Source organism: Hyla sarda, chromosome 4 (assembly GCF_029499605.1).
Source record: "Hyla sarda isolate aHylSar1 chromosome 4, aHylSar1.hap1, whole genome shotgun sequence".
Lineage (NCBI taxonomy): Eukaryota > Metazoa > Chordata > Amphibia > Anura > Hylidae > Hyla > Hyla sarda.
Window position 1 is genome coordinate 322,542,917 of NC_079192.1, and position 22,053 is coordinate 322,564,969.

Consider the following 22,053-nt stretch of genomic DNA (forward strand, 5'->3'; position numbering starts at 1 on the left):
ACACACATGGATGACAAGTGACAGGAAGTTTATCATTGCAGCCCTGTGCTTCATGTCATAGGACAGAGCGCACAGCCAGACAAAAACAAACATGTCCATCAATAACTTCCTCATCCCTAGAGATTGCATGGGTGTCAGGCAAATAATGACACAGTACACCATTACCATTCAAAGCGCTTTCCTCTGTCAGGTGCAGTAGGTCAATGATAGAGAGTGGGCCTGCAAGAGCTCCCGCCCATCAAGAAGATTTGAGGAGACGCATGTGCAGAGGTGAAGATCATTTAGGGGTATTTTCATCATTCACATGATATACTATAATTGCCTGATAAATGCAGGGTCCCATCTCAGTCAGTGGCTGAGCGTGCAGTAGCAAGTGGTGGTGAGCAGGGGGGAGTGGAATGGGAGCTGTGGGAGAGCCAAGTAGGCGAGTATTAATTCATTTATTTTTTACATTGCTTCCTAAATAAGATATGAAAAATTTTGGAGCATCCCTTTAATACGAAACATGGCATAAAAACAAAACACAGCCACAAGTATACTGATATACCTTTTCTTTTTACAGGAACATAAAAGGTATGGTATGTATTTGTGTCCTGCTAATATAAGGGAAACAAGGAGAAGGTGCAATACAATGTAACTTTGGCTTTACACCCGTTGTTGGACATTACACCTATATAATGATTATACTCATACTAGGTGTCTGGAATACAACAGCACCAAACTCTCTCTTCACACATGCCAACAGTACTTTCCACTAGCATACAAATGTGGTGTCCCGATACAGGACCTGGTCCTGTTCCTGTCTAAAGTCCCCTCAGCTAAAGTCCCTCCATTACACAGGGCTCTCCTGCAGGGCTTACCCCTTGGTCACCTCATATAAATGTATTTTTGTATAGTGTACAAATGTATAGGACCTAACCAGTAGTGTTGAGCGGCCTAGGCCATATTCGAATTTGCGATATTTCGCGAATATATGGACGAATATTCGTCATATATTCGCTAAATTCGCATATTCGTAATATTCGCGGCTTATTTTGGCATATGCGAAAATTCGCGTATGCGAAAATTAGCATATGCGAAAATTAGAATAAACCAAAATTAGCATAAGCGAAATTCGCAAATGCGAAAATTAGCATGTGCAAATTTTCACATATGCGAAACTTCGCACGCCAGTCTCACACAGTAGTATTAGAGCCTTCTTTGCACCACACAAGCTGGAAGCAGAGAGGGGTGATCACTGTGATGTTTACTGTGAAAAAAAAAAAATATGCGATATTCGCTAATAAAATTTGCATTGCGAATATTTGCGATCAACACTACTAACCAGGTCACATGATATATGAAAATGGTTGCATAGATATTTAGGACCTTCTGGGGTCATGTGTTAATGTCATGTGATGTACCCAGAGTTCTCTGGGTTCAGGACTTACAGGCTTGGCAGCCAATGGGATTAGTCCAGCCCCCCTAATATATAAGGGGCTGTAGTGAGTAAATTCACTCTCTTCTCTCCCAGTTACGGACTATTAAGCCAAGCACAATCAGCAGAACTTCATCCAGCTCAACTAGGCCAAAGCCTAGAGGACCAGCAGTCACTAAAACCGTAAGTTATAAAGCTCAACCTACAAATCCTGTGTGACTACTATTCCACTCAAATCTTATAATTAGTAGCACAGTGGCATACTTAAAGACTATCTGTCCCAGCAAAGCCTGTGAGGAACCTCCATCCCAGTTACCTCAAGAGAGACACTATATACTTGTAAAGACTGTTGCATAAAAGTTCAAGTAAAAGTTTTCAGTTCTCCTAAATTCTGCTGTGGACATTCCGTTTATTTTCCCTGCCGTTTGCTGCAGGACCTCCAATACTAAGCAAACCGCACCCTGGGGTCACGACAAGTAAGGGTTAATACAAAGAGACCCTGTAATATCATTGCAACACCCCAGACACCACACAAAAAAGAAGGTTGCAGCAGCACTCTTGGTCAAAAGATGGAGGCTCTTAGCGCACTTTTTGATCAAAACGTCTCCCCCATCCACCACATGGAGGTGGCTTCTTGTCAGATGGGACCCTAACATGCTTAATCCACTCACCTCTGCTGGGCATATGGCCTCTGACTGGGTGACATGCAGGATCCACTATCAATTTGAAAACCTCCTGTGAAACAGGGAGGGGTGCACGGCTAGAAAGAGTGCCACTCCCCCTAACTTGCATAGCAAAAACACAAAAAAGAAAAATAGCCAGCACTACTACCTAATACATGGGTACACGCTGCTGTGGCAAATACAAAGTATAAAAAAAAGAAGGTTGCAGCAGCACTCTTGGTCAAAACAGGCCATATGCCCAGCAGAGGTGAGTGGATTAAGCATGTTAGGGTCCCATCCAACAAGAGGGCACCTCCGCGTGGTGGATGGGGGACACGCTTTGATCAAAAGCTGCGCTAAGAGCCTCCATCTTTTGACCAAGAGTGCTGCTGCAACCTTCTTCTTTGTATACTTTGTATTTGCCACAGCAGCATGCACTCGTGTATTAGGTAGTAGTGCTGGCTATTTTTTATTTTTGTGTCTTTCCACTAGCATCCCTGGTGGACCTCCTGCACCCCCCTGATTGAGAGCAAACTTTACCTGCTAAGCCTCCTCCTACTCAACATAATGGTGTTGCACATTTGTGTCATCATGTGTGTCCTCCTTCCAGTAATAGGCTCTTCCCGGGCCTACACTTGTACATGCACCTTTCCTGTGGCTGATAGCTGAGGAGCCCACCAACCTTATAACCAGCCACATCAACCCAGCATTGTTGTGCTGCCAGGCAATGTAGTCCACCATCTAGAGGCCCTGCAACATAACATAGCATACACATGCACAGCACGGAATACACCGTTTACAATATCACTTATGGAAACTTTATTGCTATAAATCATTCTTTACAAACTCTTTGAAGCTGCTTTCATGTTAGTCATGATTTTTAATAGATGATCTGTATTCTTTCAGTGCTTCCACATGATGAGACTTACAATGTGGAGAAGACTCCTCTGTCTAGGAACTAAGTGATTGTCAAGTATTCATTCGCCATGACATCAGTTTCAGCTGCACCCTTGGTATTACTGAACATCCTGCAATAAATGTGTCCACTTATAACTACATACTACCAGTGCACTCCCTGTTACTTGTCTTTTAATGCTGCGGCTTCAATCACAGAAATATCTCCTCCCTATTAGTAAAAGAGAAACGGTAATATGAAAGGATAATAGGGGATATAAACACAAAGAGGATTGTGCTCCATCAATGTTTACAAGTGCCAGATCTTAAGCCATGTACCCCATACTCAAATATAGGACTTAAAAATTCCTTCTGAAGCTATGATCATACACTGTGCTGTGTCGTGCATAGCAAAAGCACTGTATTAGGGCCTCCTCTTTTCTAGCTTCTATTCCTATGGAGTTGTATGAAATAGTATTTATGTGATATTTTGTTCAAAGATTCAAAATGGTGTATGACAATATGTTGTTATACACTGCTCAAAAAACTAAAGGGAACACTTAAACAACACAATGTAACTCCAAGTCAATCACATGTCTGTGAAATCACACTGTCCACTCAGGAAGCAACACTGATTGACAATCAATTTCACATGCTGTTGTGCAAATGAAACAGACAACATGTGGAAGTTATAGGCAATTAGCAAGACACCCCCCAATAAAGGAGTGGTTCTGCAGGTAGTGACCACAGACCACTTCTCAGTTCCTATGCTTCCTGGCTGATGTTTTGGTCACTTTTGAATGCTGGCGGTGCTTTCACTCTAGCGGTAACATGACACTGAGTCTACAACCCACACAAGTGGCTCAGGTAGTGCAGCTCATCCAGGATGGCACATCAATGCGAGCTGTGGCAAGAATATTTGCTGTGTCTGTCAGCGTAGTGTCCAAAGCATGGAGGAGTTACCAGGAGACAGGCCAGTACATCAGGAGACATGGAGGAGGCCATAGGAGGGCAACAAACCAGCAGCAGGACCACTACCTCTGCCTTTGTGCAAGGAGGAGCACTGCCAGAGCCCTGCAAAATTACCTCCAGCAGCCCACTATTGTCCATGTGTCCACTCAAACGGTTAGGAAGAGACTCCATGAGGGTGGTATGTGGTTCTGACGTCCACAGGTGGGGGTTGTGCTTACAGCCCAACACCGTGCAGGATGTTTGGCTTTTGCCAGAGAACACCAAGATTGGCAAATTCGCCACTGGCGCCCTGTGCTCTTCACAGATGAAAGCAGGTTCACACTGAGCACATGTGACAGACGTGACAGAGTCTGGAGATGCAGTGGAGAACGTTTTTCTGCCTGCAACATTCTCCAGCATGACTGGTTTGGAGGTGGGTCAGTAATGGTGTGGGGCGGCATTTCTTTGGGGGGGCCGCACAGCCCTCTATGTGCTTTCCAGAGGTAGCCTGACTGTCATTAGGTACCGAGATGAGATCCTCAAACCCCTTGTGAGACCATATGCTGGTGCGGTTGGCCCTGGGTTCATCGTAATGCAAGACAATGCTAGACCTCATGTGGCTGGAGCGTGCCAGCAGTTCCTGCAAGAGGAAGGCATTGATGCTATGGACTGGCCCGCCCGTTCCCCAGACCTGAATCCGATTGAGCACATCTGGGACATCATGTTTCACTCCATCCACCAACTTGCACCACAGACTGTCCAGGAGTTGACGGATGCTTTAGTCCAGGTCTGGGAGGACATCCCTCAGGAGACCATCCACCACCTCATCAGGAGCATACCCAGGCATTGTAGGGAGGTCATACGGGCATGTGGAGGCCACACACACTACTGAGCCTCATTTTGACTTGTTTTAAAGACATTATATCAAAGTTGGATCAGCCTGTAGTGTGGTTTTCCACTTTGATTTTGAGTGTGACTCCATATCTAGACCTCCATGGGTTGAGAAATTTGATTTCCATTGATAATTTTTGTGTGATTTTGTTGTCAGCACATTCAACTATGTAAAGACTAAATTATTTCATACAATTAGCTCATTCATTCAGATCTAGGATGTGTTATCTTGGTGTTCCCTTTATTTTTTTGAGCAGTGTATATGTTATCTTCAAAAGGGACCTCCCTCTCTAAAAAATAGATAAGGTTATGTTAAAATCACATGTAATTGTTATTCATATATATTTCTAAAATCACCATGGTTGGTGAAGGTAAACGATTTTTGTCCCCCCTTTACTTTGTGTGGTGCTAATGTGTGCATGCGCTTAAGTTATGAAATGGTTGCAGAGCATTTGATAATTTTTGCGCAGGTACATATTTCCTGAAATTTTAGTACACTTTCTATGGTTATTGCTCTGCTCAGAAATTTGCCACTTTATGGCTATGTTCACATTACATAATCATTTTAAGGGAGGCCGGCGCTGATTGTTTCAGTTGGCAATAGGACTGTCCCCATAGACAGCAATGTATTCAAATGGATTCCAATGAAAGAATGAATAAGACTATTCTTTCGATGGATCAGCTTTCTGCCCCAAAAATTCCTTTGTGTACACTGTGTAACGGAATCTAATTTTCATCAATGGGACTTGCAGATTCCATTTTGGCCACTAGGCCTAGGACTTCCTGTTAAACTAAGCTGGGACTTCCTGTTCTGTAGAGATCATTTCCAAGTAATGCTTTTCTTATCTTTACAGACAAGATTACAGTGAAAGTTAACACTGGTAAATAGATTAGGCACTAAGTACAAAAGCTATAGCTCAGCAACCCCCCTCCCTGTGGAATGAACTCTTAAAAGGTCACAGAGAATGCCCAGTAAAGTTTTCAAGTCACTTAAATGGGACGTGTCCTGTCTATTGCTGTCTATGTAAATGGGTCCTGATGCAAAGCAATTCTCTAAATGCCGTTACAACCAGGTTAGGCAAGATGGCAGTCCGCATACTAATGTACAAAAAAAAAATTATAATCAGAAAATAGAAACAGAATATGAAAAAAATAATGTTTTAGTATCTGGTGCTAATCAGTAAAAAAATAAAAAAATAAATAAATAATGTTATATATTTCCTTTAAAAGGATGAACCCTGTTAGCTTAAATTCAGATGAAGAAGAATCGGTGGGTAAGTATAGAGATAGGTGTGGGTCTCAAGAGTGGGATTTGCACCTATCAGGTATTTATAGCAAAGGGCATTTATGTAGTGGATATGCCATAAATGTCTCAGATAAGGATACTACTTTAAGTTTTACTTGCAACGAACACCCTCCCCCCCACTGTCAGCTTGTTTCCCGCTACTGTCAGTGAGGACAAGTTGGGAGTTGTAGTTTTGCTAATGCTAGGGGAGATGTGAGAAAACAGCATACTGACGGAGGGGACGGAGACCTGCACAGTGAGGCCATGCCCCTTCCCTTTGAGAGGAATTCAGACTAGTGAGCTACAGTAAAAGTGTAATAAAAAATAAAAATAAAGGTGACACATAAAAATCAGGATAAAGTACTGAGTGATATATAAAAAAAAATGTTTTTTTGATGGATCTGACGGGTACGCTTTAAGCTTCCCTTTAATCACCTCACACTCCTGCTGTCTCCTCTCCACACTGCACCTACCACTGAGCTCTGCACTCCTAACACTCAACTAACTGAATAACGCCTCCCTCCCTACACTATATGTGGCCTAGCTAGGGGGTCTCCAACTGGGCAATCAGGGTTAGGCTGGGTTCACACTACGTTTTCTCCCATACGGGAGCGCATACGGCAGGGGGGAGCTAAAACCTCGCGCTCCCGTATGCCTTCGTATGCGCTCCCGTATGTCATTCATTTCAATTAGCCGGCCGGAGTGAAACGTTCGGTCCGGTCGGCTCATTTTTGCGCCGTATGCGCTTTTACAACCGGACCTAAAACCGTGGTTGACCACAGTTTTAGGTCCGGTTGTAAAAGCGCATACGGCGCAAAAATGAGCCGACCGGACCGAACGTTTCACTCCGGCCGGCTCATTGAAATGAATGACATACGGGAGCGCATACGGTGACATACGGGAGCGCGAGGTTTTAGCTCCCCCCTGCCGTATGCGCTCCCGTATGGGAGAAAACGTAGTGTGAACCCACCCTAACATGGGTACTCTGCATCATACCTCCTTACAGATATCCTGTACATTTCTTAAAGATACAGTGCAAAACAATATAAATTAACAGACAAACACCATAAAGAATATTAAAGCATCACCTGAGCAGCAGGGCCCATCGCAGGCACATGAACCAATGTTTATCTGATAGGACCCATCCCGGTACTGGGACACCACACTGACACGCCATTCACTAGACTGGACTATTGAATTCTGTTCTTGTGATCCTCGGGAGTCACAGGGATTTATTGCGATCAGCCAACAGGTCAAAATGACCCGATCAGCAGACAAATCAGTTCATCGCTGGTCCTATAACACAGGATGATATTGGCCTTCTTGGTCCACAGTTGTCTCGTGTAATAGGGCCCTTAGACATAATGGCATTGTTTCCCAACTACTGTGCCTCCAGCTGTTGCAAAACTACAATCACAACATGCCCAGACAGCCAAGGACACACTAGATAGGAAACACAGCATTATAGTAAATACATTTTACACTAAACCCATCAGCTTCAATCCTTTACACAGTTTAAAACTTCCTAAAAATAAAAGTTACATTACAACAGCAGTGCAATAACAAACTCTAGTGGCATTCAGAAGCTCAGGAATTCAGCAGTGAATGCTTTATAAAAGAGGCTTTTGCCCTATAAATCTATCAGTGATTTAAAGCATGCCTAGCATTCACCATTATGCTGAGGAATAATAAAAAGGCACATTATTGCAGAGCCTGGAATTCTTAATCAGTGCATCAGAATGTAGGAGCTTTTCTGTACCACATGGACACTTGTTCAGCAGGCATGCCAAACTAGGGTGGGTATGAAATCTGAGGACCTGCCATAAAACTGAGGTTTATTTTACACAAGGCCAGACTATAGTGCGGCAAAATCTAAGGGGAGATATATCATGCCACAGGCAGCTACTAATTCTTATTATAACTATATCCATATGTGTTACAAATGAAATAAAGGTATACGAAAAGCTAAGAAGCCAGGCTAAAGCTGTAACACTCAACAGACACACCAAGTAAAGCAAAGTACACTAAGGGAAATGTGGTTACTGAATGAAAGTTTCCTGAATTAATAGTATATACACACACAGGGAAATGTGAAGGTAGGAGAAAAAAGTAATAATGTATCTATTGACACTCCCAGACCCCCAATGTAAAGTCTATAACAGGGTCCCCACTTAGGGTGCATGCACACCATGTTTTTGTTATACAGTTCCCGTATATGGTTTCAAGTTAAAAACCGTATGGAACTGTATCGAAAACTGTATGCATTGACTTAACATTGTAAACCGTATGTCAAACGCATCATCCGTTTTAGTCCGTTTTGCATCTCATATGGTTTTGTCCAGTTTTTTACCCGCACCCAAAACTGTAGTCTACCATGTTTTTTGGTCCGGGTGAAAAACTATTAAACCGTATACGTTTTTTTATTTAAATTTTGTTAACATGGGAGTCAATTGGAACCGTACAGAACGTGCATACGGGTCCATTCATTTTCACCATACGGTTTTTGACTTTGCACAGTTTTTTTTCTTGGAATTTCAATCAAACAAGTGAAAAACTTTATTCAAAATGGAGTGAAAAGTTAATAACTTATATTTTTTTTCTTAAAAAACGGATGCTTCTGGACATAATTTTTCAAACCGTATACGGTTTTCAACCGTATATGAGTTAAAATTTGTACAATTTTTTTTTTATACAGTTTAGTCAGGTTTTGAGGAATCCGTTTTTCATCAAAAACCTGATACAGGAACTGTATTGCAAAAACGTGGTGTGCATGCACCATTATTAGGTCTTATAAATATTGGGGTCTTCTTATATTGCAAAAGCATTTAAGGGGGCAGAGCTCTTGAGTGACCAATATCTTACACCACATATAGATATGCCTCTACAATGTATAGATTACACCCACTATAAGTAAGAATCCGCTATATTTTTCTGCTTTACTCATTGTAAAGAATGTGGTCGGAGTACTTTGTAAGACATGTGCGGTTTCCCCTACCCAGATAGCTGGCTCTACCCAGAGTAGCTGTTGTGTGCATTTATGTTTGGTCAAGGATATGAACTTCTAAAGACTTCAGTATAATAGGTGACAGATTTATTGGCCATTTGACCACTTATAACATAATTCAGACTAATCAATGTAGTGAACACAATGGATGGAATGTAGGGGTGGAGGTGGAATGTTTTATTCCATGGAAGGCTTAAACAAATGATGAGAAATGAAAGCCTGACATTTAACTACGAAAAAGCCAGAGGAGCCTGTTAATTCAGGAAGAGGAGACAACTTCCTTGTAACGTCACTTTCACTCCACCATTGCCTGGAGAGAAGACAAATGGGAGACACAAAGAAGCTCTGTTTACATTAAATATTTTGGCCTACATGACATGAGGTGTAGATATCTGTAGACTGTGATATAACCATGGGCGAAGGCTACATAGGTTTTGGTCTACACACTGAATTACTTGTAAAAGAAGGCTATTTTGTTCTGTCCAGATGTTTTACAGATACCAATTATGTATTAGTCTGAAAAAGAGAAAAGCAAAAGGCGCTCCTTGTGGAGTAACGTAGATGGTAGGGGTAGAGAAATTAGAAGACTCAATACCCCCTACCATAAGAGGTTGTGCAAAAACATACACAACAACGTTAAAGGTGTGTAGTTTGGATAAGGTCCGTCCGCAGCCTTCCTGGTATGTGAAAGATATATCAAAGGAGTGCTTCATTTAAACCAGGATAACGTGGTGCTAATCAGGACAAAGGAATTACGGAACCAGGATAAAATCCATCCAACTTTATTACCAATAATGCAACGCGTTTCGCTGCGCATGCGCAGCGAAAAGCGTTGCATTATTGGTAATAAAGCCGGATGGATTTTATCCTGGTTTCGTGATTCCTTTGTCCTGATCAGCGCCACATTATCCTGGTTTAAACAAAGCACTCCTTTAATAATGTAGTATTAGGGAAGGGTCAAAGACAGCAAATACGCAGCATATTTGATGCTGCAAGAAATATGCGGGAAATATGCTGCGTATGCGCTATGAGCAGACACACAGATTTTCCCACCGCAGCCCTGTGTGTGTGCAATAAGGTTTGGAGATGGCTGCACGTCACTGTTACGTCGGTGCGCTTGGTCCGCCTCAAACGGCAAGCACAGGGCTGCCGTGGGGAAAGTCCTGTGTCTGCTCATAGTCATACCAACCATATTTCAAGCAGCTCTGAAGATGTCTCGCACTGTCAAATACGCTGCGTATGCGCTGTGTTTGACCCCACCCTAATACATTATTGGTATCTGTGACAGTACAAAATAGCCATTTTTTTTTTTTTTTTTAAAGGGGTTGTGCGCTGCCCTGCAGTTCGGAGTTCATTACTCCGAACGCTGTGTGCGGGCTTCCGTGTTCACGCCCGCCGTGACGTCACGCCCGGCCCCTCGCGACGTCTCGCCCGCCCCCTCTACCAAAGTCTATGGGAAAGGGGCGTGACAGCGGTCGCGCCCCCTTCCCATAGACTTTCGTTGAGGGGGCGGCGAGACGTCGCGAGGGGCCGGGCGTGATGTCACGCACGGCGGCTGCGAACACGGAAGCCCGCACACAGCGTTCGGAGTAATGAATTTCCGGATGCTGTGAGCAGAGCTCCGAACGGTAGGGCAGCGCACAACCCCTTTAAGTTGTTTAGTGTGTAGACCAAAACCTATGTAGCCTTTCAATTAGGCTGGGATCACGTTAAGCATTTTGATGTATTTTTGGCCAAAACCAGGAGTGTGCCTAAAACATATCCAAATGCTCACCAAAATCCTACGTGTGAACCCAACTTCAGAAAGTTAGGTGCTGTAACCAACTTATTGCAAGGTATCTCTCCCCAACATTTGAAAACTTAGGAGCAAAACTGAAACCACTACAGCTACATAATAAAGAATAAGTTCACACATAGCATATGCACTGTGGATCTTATTCTACAGACTTTATGTTCAATTATACTAGAAGCATAAATTAATACAAATAAATAACTCAAACAGCATTAAAAAAAATCTGCAGATCCCTTACCGGAGTTTTATGCTTTTAGTCCATGTTCACACAAAGTTTTTTGTGGTATATTTTTTTCCAGCAAAAAAGGCATCTGGATGTTGTAGCCATCCTTTTCTAAAAAAAAAAAACAAATAAAAAAAAACCTGCAGTCTTTTTCTAAACTAATGATTGATAAATAATACAATGGCACACAGCATTTTGTGTGGCAAAAACACAGCAGCCACATGCTGGCAGGTAGTCAATAGGGAATAAAAAAAAATGCCAAACCCACTTTGCCCTTTTGGGTTTGGCATTTTTTTCTCTGTTTTTGGACTGTCAGTTTCCCATAATCATAACATGCTTAGACTTTCTCATAGAAGTCTATGGGAGAAAAAATTGACAAGAAAATTGCCATGTTAATTTAGCATTGGCATTTTTTGGGAAGTTTTCGCCCCCCCCCCCCCCCCCAAAAGCTGTGTCAGCATCTACAGAGGTAAGTAGTGATGCATAACATGTATACAGCAGTGCATAGGGTTCAGCCCAAAAAGGGGGTTACAGTAAACCAGCCATCTTCACAGATCGCTGCTTTACTGTATGTTCTTACTGGGCAGGAGTACAGATGTAAAATTTCCAGAAATGTTATAGGCCATTGAAAAAAACTGTAGTTTTTTTCCCCCTGAAAAAAATAAAATTTTGGGAAAAATTTTAAAGAAAAATGCATAGTGGAGTATTTGCTAAGTATTACTATGTATCTCCTTGCACTCCGACAGCCAGGCACTCTGCATCCAACCCACAGAAAGGTACCCTGAAGGCAGTGAAAAACTGCCACAGGGCCAAAAAAAGATAAAAAAAAAAAAAAGGCATTTCCACACAGGTGTAAAAATGCCAGAAAAAACGCTGTAAAAAGCAGTGGCAGTTTTGTGGAAACAGCCTTAGGCAGAATGATAAATCTGAGCCATCCTGTGCATTATCAGTTCTATGAAACTCAGTTAGGGTGAATGCACACCACGTTTTTGCAATACAGTTCCCATATCAGGTTTTTGATGAAAAATGGATTCCTCAAAACCTGACTAAACTGTATCAAAATGTGTGTACAAAATTTTAACCCGTATACGGTTTGAAAAATGATGTCCTGGTGCATCCGTTTTTTTAAGAAAAAAATGTATACGTTTTTAACTTTTCAATCCATTTTAAATAAAGTTTCACTTGTTTGATTGAAATTCCAAGAAAAAAAACCCAGTGCAAAGTCAAAAACAGTATGGTGAAAACCGGATGGAACCGTACGCACACACAGTTCTGTACAGTTCCCATTGACTCCCATGTTAAAAATAAATAAATAAATAAAAAATAAAAAATAAACGTATACTGTTAAATACAGTTTTTCACCCGGACCAAAAAACGTGGTAGACTATGGGTAAAAAAAACCGACAAAACCTTATAAGATGCAAAACGGACTAAACCGGATGATGCGTTTGACATACGGTTTACAATGTTAAAGGGGTAGTCTGGTGAAAACCTTTTTTCTTTTAAATCAACTGGTGGCAGAAAGTTAAATATATTTGTAAATTACTTCTATTAAAAAACCTTAATCCTTCCTGTACTTATTAGCTGCTGAATACTACAGAGGAAATTCTTTTCTTTTTGGAATGCTCTTTGATGACATCACGAGCACAGTTCTCTCTGCTGACGTTATTATAATAATAATAACGCTTTATTTATTGTTGTCCTTAGTGGGATTTGAACCCAAGTCCCCAGCACTGCAAGGCAGCAGTGCTAACCAGTGAGCCACCATGCTGCCCTTAGCATACATCTGCTATGCATGGTTGCTAAAATGGACAGAGATGTCAGCAGAGAGCACTGTGCTCGTGATGTTATCAGTGTACCAAAAAGAAAGGAACTTCCTCTGTAGCATTCAGCAGCTAATAAGTACTGGAAGGATTAAGATTTTTTAATAGAAGTAATTTACAAATATGTTTAACTTTCTGCCACCAGTTGATTTAAAAGAAAAAAGGTTTTCACTGGAGTACCCCTTTAAGTCAATGCATACAGTTTTCTATACGGTTTCGTACGGTTTTTTATTTGAAACCATATATGGGAACTGTATAGCAAAAACATGGTGTGGATGCACCCTAACTGGTACAAAAGAAGTCTGAAAAAAAAAAAAAACAGGTGTGAACATAGCCTTAATGCACCTCACCTAGATTAGTGAAAAAACTGTATGTGGCTTTTGGCCACCGAGAGGTTTTCATTCTCATCACATCAAACTATATCATCATGCCAAGTGATTTCATTGCTAAATGCAAGCTTGACAGCTGGCATATATAAAATAGACACCACTTCATACCATTAGAAGTAATAACACCCAGATACGGCTTCATCCTAGTGTTACTAGGGGACCAGGGATACATTCCTTTGTCTCACATGTCACGCTTCACACACCCAAAGAATGAAGAGTGAACAGTACACCTGTTCCAGATGATGAGGAGGAGGCTGGCATGCAATACTGGGCATAGTTCATTCATTTATTCATACACTTATACAGAAAAGCATGCATTCCTCCTCAAACATGTAGCGATAAATGCATATATACTTTAAGGGGTTATCCAGACTTGATGGGCTATCCTCAGCATAGGCCATTAATATTAGTATTATTAGTACTGCAGCCTCTTTAATGTTCACTTCAATTGCAAGCCGACTTTTAAGGGCCCATGCACACTAAGGAATTTCATCGCTGAATTCCGCCAGTGCATCTGTGTCACCCAGAATCGGGTTCATTTTGCGCAGAATGTGCAATAAAAAACAAACAAACCTGCAATTCAAAATCCCATTGACTGGGCTTTTCTGCGTGGGTTTCTGCTGAAAGAATGAACATTTTCATTCTTTTGGCTACATCTGAATCCACGATTTTGCCGCTGAATCCTATTGAAATCAATGGAATTTTGCTGCATAGGCCCTTTCTTCTATATTTCTCCTTCCTAATAAATCCACTCCTGGCTTTGACTAAAAGTTGAATGTATGAATCCAGGCTTCAGCTATGCTAACACACCATTTATTAAGCTGCATTTTCTTATTTATTTTCAGACGTTTTTGTGCTTGCACACCATTTTCAGCTGTTTTCTTTTTATTTGGTCCATTTCATGGCTTAAAAAAAAGAACAAAAAAGAAAACCGACAAATATACAATGTGTAAACAAAGCCTCACAACTATTTCGCTGATGTAAAGTTCCATCAACCCCTTAATGACAATGGACGTAAATGTACGTCATGGTGCCGTGGTACTTAACGCACCATGACGTACATTTAAGCGCCGCCATGACCGCGAGCACTGGACTGGTGCTCGCGTCATGCGCGGCAGGTCCCGGCTGCTGTCAGTAGCCAGGGACCCGCCGGTAGTGGTGGGCATCCCAGATCGCGCAGATGTCCGCCATTAACACCTCAGATGCCGTAATCAATACAGATCACGGCATCTGCGGCAGAGCGGTACTTTGAATGGATGATCGGATCGCCCGCAGCGCTGCCGTGTCGATCCGATCATCCAGCATGGCGGTCGGAGGTCCCCTCTCCTGGCTCCGGCTGTCTCCCGGGGTCTTCTGGTCTGGTCTGAGATCGAGCAGACCAGAGAAGAAGATCACCGATAACACTGATCAAAATGGGCCTGGTCCTTAAGGGGTTAAACATTGTACAATTACGTGCTATGTAATAAAATTAATTCCCCTGCTCCCTATTACAAAGGCCACAGCAGTGCTTTTAGGCACAAGCGATGGTTACCGCATGGCCATGACGGCACAAGATGACACATGACTGTGGCCTTTACAATGTAAACAGGCAATGATGTCAACTGATGAACAAACCCTTTCCTGCCAATATCGCTGTAAGAAACATTTTGTCCTACGCTGGCTACATAGAGGGAGATTTAGCAAAACCTGTCAGGTGGAAAAGTTGCCCAGTTGCCCATAGCAACCAATCAGATTGCTTCTTTCATTTTTAAAAAGGCCTCTGCAAAATGAAAGCAGGGATCTGATTGGTTGCTATGGGCAACTGGGCAACTTTTCCTCTGCACAGGTTTTGATAAATCTCCCCCATAGAGATCACTCTGATGGCAAGTGTAACTGTTGCAAACTTTCCATATGTTACACCGCCACATATTCCTGCCCCCTTTAATAATGTATCACAAAATTACAGCAGGTCTGTCAATGACTAGACATAATTGACTATATTATTGTTACTATACTACTCATAGAAATTCATTTATAATACAGCATTCTGTGAGACAGACTTACCTTACCTTAAACAGGGTGCTTCCAGCTGGTGCGAAACTACAACTCCCAGCATGCCCGGACAGCCTTAGGCTGTCCAGGCATGCTGCGAGTTGTAGTTTCGCAACAGCTGGAGGCACCCTGGTTGGGAAACACTGCCTTAACTAAAGGTGCAGATTTAACAGAATAGTAGAATTTGGGCCCAAGAAAAAATAAAATAAAATTATATATATATATATATATATATATACATACACACACACACACAAATATACTGCCTCCTACTGATCTTTGGTACTTATAGGAGGATGTATTATATTATTATTATTTTTATTTATTTTTTATTTAACCTTCCATTCTAGGCACAAGATAGATATCTCGCATCCGTATGTACACATCTCACCCATAGTCGCCTGTATTTACAAGCACCACAAGGATTTCTTTGCCACAACATTTCCCAGCAGCTTTCAGAGCATATGTGAACACTACATAACAGGTTTATACATCAAAAATATAGAACCTCTACTTCTCTGTGGTATACGTCACGTAAAGGGTTAACTCCAGAGATCCCCCCCAAATAATGCAATAAAAGTAGTCCCTTTAGAAAAAAAAAATAAAATAAAAAAACACACCGTCACACAATGACTCCCAGCCATGTGTGCATACATCTGCTAACAGAGGATCTTAGCAACAGCTTCCCTCTTACCTGGATAGGAAAACCTTCTGTGGATCAGTAAACGTCCTTCTGGATCATATCAGATCCCAGGAAAACAAGGCAGGCAGCGGTGCAGAAGGGGCCACATATACTCCAATGCACCCTGACTCCTAAAAGGAATTGCTTCATCTGGGCTCAGTCCAAACTAAACAGTTGCAGTCCCTGCCTCACAGTTTCTCCTATTCTCCACACACTGTGCTCTGACCATAAAGGTAACTGGCAGGGTTTAGGTTTCCCATCCAATAACAGAGGAGGGGAGGGCCTGGGAGACTCAACCTGAAACTCTGATGTCACTGGAAACACTTCAACCTGAGCCAAAGAAGAAAAGGAGAAAATGCTTCTGTTTGAAAGGCTTCGCTCAATAAACAGTCCATTTTACTGCCTGTCAGAGTGCACATGGTTCAGCAAGAGAAAGATCCAGATCATCTGGCACCTAACTGGTTAATGAAAAGTGTAAAGCAAAAGTCCTAACCACAGCTGTGTTTAAAACAAGTTGCAAAAAATATATGGATTTTTTTCTCCTTTTTAGTTTTTGAAAATAAAACTTGAAGCATACCTGTCAGAACCAACCCAATTTTTTTTTAAATATATCACTCAGTGCCTAATCCTGACCATGTACATCAAATTTGTATGTGTCTAGCACCTTTATTTATTTTTTTATTATACTTTTAATGTAGCTCAGTAGTCTGAATTCCTCTCAAAGGGAGGGGGCGTGGCCTCACTGTGCAGGTCTCCGCCCCCTCCCTCAGTATGCTGTCGATCACATCTCCCCTAGCATTAGCAAAACTACAACTCCCAGCTTGTCCTCACTGACAGTAGCGGGACACAAGCTGACAGTGGGAGGATTTTTCCTCTAGATGTGAGCCCTGCGCTCAAAGCTGTCAATTAAGGAAGTATGTCCATGACATAGGTGATGACGCATGGACACAGCAGGACACGTCACATTCGGGACATCCCTGTGTCCCAAAAAATCTTTTCAGGACACATGGATGACCCGGCGGTTACCTCTCTGCGGCGGCCCCCGCGTTAACTTTAAAAACGCAGGGGCCGCCGGGAGGAATTGCACGCAGGGACGTCACTGACGTCCCGTGCGTGCGCCCATGGGTAATAAGCGGAGCGGAGCATCGAGGAGGACGCGTGCTTGGTAAGTCACCACTCACCAGCGGCACGTCATCTTCAGTATTCCGACCACCGCTCCTCTCTGGTCCCGGGACCTACTGCTATGGCCCGTAGGCCATAGCAGTAGATCGTGACCCCCGGACCGAAGGACCGGTGGTCGGAACACTGGGGCAGTAAACAGGCATACAACCCCCAGCCATACACTTATATGGCTGAAGGCTGTAAGTCTGTGGGGGAACTGTACTGCACCTAATGTGGGGGAACTATCCTGCACCTAATGTGGGGAACTATAATGCACCTAATGTGGGGAACTATACTGCACCTAATGTGGGGGAACTATACTGCACCTAATGTGGGGAACTATACTGCACCTAATGTGGGGGAACTATACTGCACCTAATGTGGGGGAACTGTACTGCCAACCTAATGTGCGGGGACTTATACTGCCAACCTAATGTGCGGGGACTTATACTACCAAATTAATGTGGGGGAACTACAACCTAATGCGGGGAAACTATACTGCCAACCTAATGCCTGGGAACTATACAGCCAACCTAATGCGGGGGAACTATAGGGTTCCCCGTATTTGTATACGGAACGCATAGCCTAGAACGCCTCCCTGCTCCCCCATCTTCTCTGTGGCTTGACTGGCAAGCAGGGCCCAGTTTTGATCACAGAGCCCTGTTGAAGTGCTGCGCTTTTGTTTTGGACCAAGTGCAATAAGTAGGATGCTGACAGAGCTGAGAAACATAGGCCCAGATTTATGAAAGAATGTCTACGGTAGAGCTATTTTCCCACGTTTATTTGGGTGGTGGGTTTGACTAGTGTTCATCTTATTTATCAAGAAGGTGCAGCAGGATGATGAATTTTGCGCAGCTCTGCTGTGGTGAGAAAAGCTCTACCACATACACTTTTTCTAGACGCTTGTGAGGAAGGGAAGTAGACACTTTCCTGGGTCCTGAATTTTAGACGCTACAATCAAATTTGATTGCGGTGTCTAAGAAGTTAAAGCCGGGCATCACCATGATCGGTGATATCTGCATGGTCAAAAAGAAAAAGTTCTACAGGTAGGCAAAAAGAGTGAAACTGTCTACATCAAAAGACGCATAAAAGTCGCTAAATATGCTGCTTATGCCTGAACTGCACCAAAACATAGATACACAAAAAAATGCTCTAAAAGCAATGATAAATCTCCCCCACAATGCCTGTGCCCCTAAATCCAAAAGCATGGTGCATGGGTGAGATTTCGACCCATAGTATTCTCCCATCAGTGCACTGATGGTTGCAAAGAGGTTTAGATGCTCTGTAGCCTCTTTGTTCTTGAACTTGTGGATTGGTACCGGACCACTGATGAATATTATGACATATCAGAAATTAGAGCTTCATTTAACGTCTTCCTGATTTACCTGATTTCTTTATCTACCATGGGGTAACATATTAGAACATTATGTGCTTGCATAATACCACTTTCTAAATATGTTAAACAGCAAACAGCATCTGATGGTACTAAATATAAATCAAGGAGATTTGTTACCATGGCATCAATTCATTTCCATGAAATAATAATAAGTTGGAAAGTTAGGTAAACTCAAGCATTTATAAGATGTTTAGAAGGCATCCTAAGGGGACTTAACAAAAACTTTTTATATGTTGTGCATATTGTGAAAATATTAAACTTTCATAAAAAATAAATAAATAATAATAATAATAATAATAATATATATATATATATATATATATATATATATATATATATATATGTCCAGATAGCAAGGAGGAGCAGCACACCAGGGAAGCAAAGGTGTAGCGGGTGCAAGCGGGCCCAATCGCAGCCCGGGTCACTGGCAGCAGCAGTGATGTATAGTAGAATAAAGCGTCCCGCAGCACTCCAATAGTGATCAAAATAAGGTTTATTAAAAAGACCGTGGTGACGGTCGAAACGTTGTATCTTACATTGAGGTAATAAACCTTATTTTGATCACTATTGGAGTGCTGCAGGACGCTTTATTTTACTATATATATATATATATATATATATATATGTATATATATATATATAAATATATATATATATATTTCCTTTTTATAGAAATCATGACTTGTAAAATGGCTTTACCTAAGCTGAAGCACAGACATGGCATTTCCTGTCTGATAGGACTCCTCTGTGTTCTCTCCTGTCTGATAGCACTCCTCTGTGCTCTCTCCTGTCTGATAGCACTTCTCTGTCATCTCTCCTGTCTGATAGTACTCCTCTGTGCTCTCTCCTGTCTGATAGGACTCTCTGTGCTCTCTCCTGAGCACAGAGGAGTACAGAGGAGTATTATCAGACAGGAGAGAGGACAGAGAAGTGCTATCAGACAGGAGAGAGCACAGAGGAGTGCTATCAGACAGGGGAGAGCACAGAGGAGTTATATCAGACAGGAGAGAGCACAGAGGAGTACTATCAGACAGGAGAGAGCACAGAGGAGTCATATCAGACAGGAGAGAGCACAGAGGAGTACTATCAGAAAGGAGAGAGCACAGATGAGTCCTATCAAACAGGAGAGAGCACAGATAAGTCCTATCGAACAGGAGAGAGCACAGAAGAGTACTAACAGACAGGAGAGAGCGCAGAGGAATATATCAGACAGGAGAGAGAACAGAGGAGTGCTATCAGACAGGAGAGAGCACAGAGGAATATATGAGACAGGAGAGAGCACAGAGGAGTACTATCAGACAACAGAGAGCACAGAGGAGTATTATCAGACAGGAGAGAGAGCATAGAGGAATATATCATACAGGAGAGAGCACAGAGGAGTCCTATCAGACAGGAGAGAGCACAGAGGAGTCCTATCAGACAGGAGAGAGCACAGAGGAGTCCTATCAGATAGGAGAGAGCACAGAGGGGTCCTATCAGGCAGGAAAGAGCACAGAGTAGTACTATCAGACAGGAGAAAACACAGAGGAGTCCTATCAGACGGGAGAAAACACAGAGGAGTCCTATCAGACAGGAGAGAGCACAGAGGAAAATATAAGAAAGGAGAAAGCACAGAGGAGTCCTATCAGACAAGATAGAGCACAGAGGAGTACTATCAGACAGGAGAGAGCAGAGAGGAGTACTATCAAACAGGGGAGAGCACAGAGGAGTTATATCAGACAGGAGAGAGCACAGAGGAGTCCTATCAGACAGGACAGAGCACAGAGAAGAACAATCAGACAGGAGAGAGTACAGAGGTGTACTATCAGTCAGGAAAGAGCACAGAGGATTCATATCAGACAGGGGAGAGCACAGAGGAGTCATATGAGACAGAAGAGAGCACAGAGGAGTCATATCAGACAGGAGAGAGCACAGATGAATCATATCAGACAGGAGAGAGCACAAAGGAGTACTATCAGACGGGAGAGAGCACAGAGGAGTCATATCAGACAGGAGAGAGCACAGAGGAGTACTATCAGAAAGGAGAGAGCAAAGATGAGTCCTATCAAACCAGAGAGAGCACAGATGAGTCCTATCGAACAGGAGAGAGCACAGAAGAGTACTAACAGACAGGAGAGAGCGCAGAGGAATATATCAGACAGGAGAGAGAACAGAGGAGTACTATCAGACAGGGGAGAGCACAGAGCAATATATGAGACAGGAGAGAGCACAGAGGAGTACTATCAGACAAGAGAGAGCACAGAGGAGTATTATCAGACAGGAGAGAGAGCATAGAGGAATATATCAGACAGGAGAGAGCACAGAGGAGTCCTATCAGACAGGAGAGAGCACAGAGGAGTCCTATCAGACAGGAGAGAGCACAGAGGAGTGCTTTCAGACAGTGGAGAGCACAGAGGAGTATTGACAGACAGGAGAGAGCATAGAGGAGGATTACTATCAGACAGGAGAGAGCACAGAAGAGTACTATCAGACAGGAGAGAGCAGAGAGGAGTGCTATAAGACAAGAGAGAGCACAGAGGAGTACTATCAGACAGGAGAAAGCACAGAGGAATATATTAGACAGGAGAGAGCACAGAGGAGTCCTATCAGACAGGAGAGAGCACAGAGGAATATATCAGACAGGAGAGAGCACAGAGGGGTCTTATCAGACAGGAAAGAGCACAGAGGAGTACTATCAAACAGGAGAGAACACAGAGGAGTCCTATCAGACAGGAGAGAGCACAGAGGAGTCCTGTCAGACAGGAGAGAGCACAGAGGAAAATATAAGAAAGGAGAGAGCACAGTAGAGTCCTATCAGACAAGATAGAGCACAGAGGAGTCCTATCAGACAGGAGAGAGCACAGAGGAGTGCTATCAGACAGGAGAGAGCACAGAGGAGTACTGTCTGCAGGAGAGAACACAGAGGAGTGCTATCAGATAAGAGAGGGCACAGAGTAGTACTGACAGACAGGAGAGAGCATAGAGGAGTACTACCAAACAGGAGAGAGCATAGAGGAGTACTATAAGACAGGAGAGAGCACATACAGAGGAGTACTATCAGACAGGAGAGAGCTCAGAGGAGTAGTATCATACAGTAGAGAGCACAGAGAAGTACTTTCAGACAGGAGAGAGCACAGAGGAGTACTATCAGACAGGAGAGAGCACAGAGGAGTACTATCAGACAAGAGAGAGCACAGAGGAGTGCTATCAGACAGGAGAGAGCACAGAAAAGTACTATCAGACAGGAGAGAGCACAGAGGAGTGCTATCAGACAGGAGAGAGCACAGAGGAGTACTATCAGACAGGAGAGAGCACAGAGGAGTACTATCAGACAGGAGAGAGCACAGAGGAGTCCTATCAGACAGGAGAGAGCACAGAGGAGTCCTATCAGACAGGAGAGAGCACAGAGGAGTCCTATCAGATAGGAGAGAGCACAGAGGGGTCCTATCAGGCAGGAAAGAGCACAGAGTAGT

General features: G+C 42.9%; 1 protein-coding gene across 10 annotated transcripts in view; it reads right to left on the minus strand.

The window, feature by feature from the left end:
* SHROOM1 (shroom family member 1) overlaps positions 1–22,053 on the minus strand; it is a 79,660-nt gene that overhangs the window by 44,630 nt on the left and 12,977 nt on the right. The window contains exons 1-2 of one of the 10 annotated variants that reach the window (XM_056574958.1): positions 18,591–18,606; positions 11,135–11,230 (exon numbers count right to left, since the gene is read on the minus strand). The exons of 5 other annotated variants lie outside the window; for them this stretch is intronic. The gene's annotated coding sequence lies outside the window, so the exon portion shown is untranslated. Of the gene's footprint in view, positions 1–3,008; positions 3,206–11,134; positions 11,231–16,056; positions 16,375–18,590; positions 18,607–22,053 lie in introns of those variants that run through there. 4 more of the 10 variants (XM_056574951.1, XM_056574954.1, XM_056574950.1 and 1 more) reach the window with 4 other exon arrangements.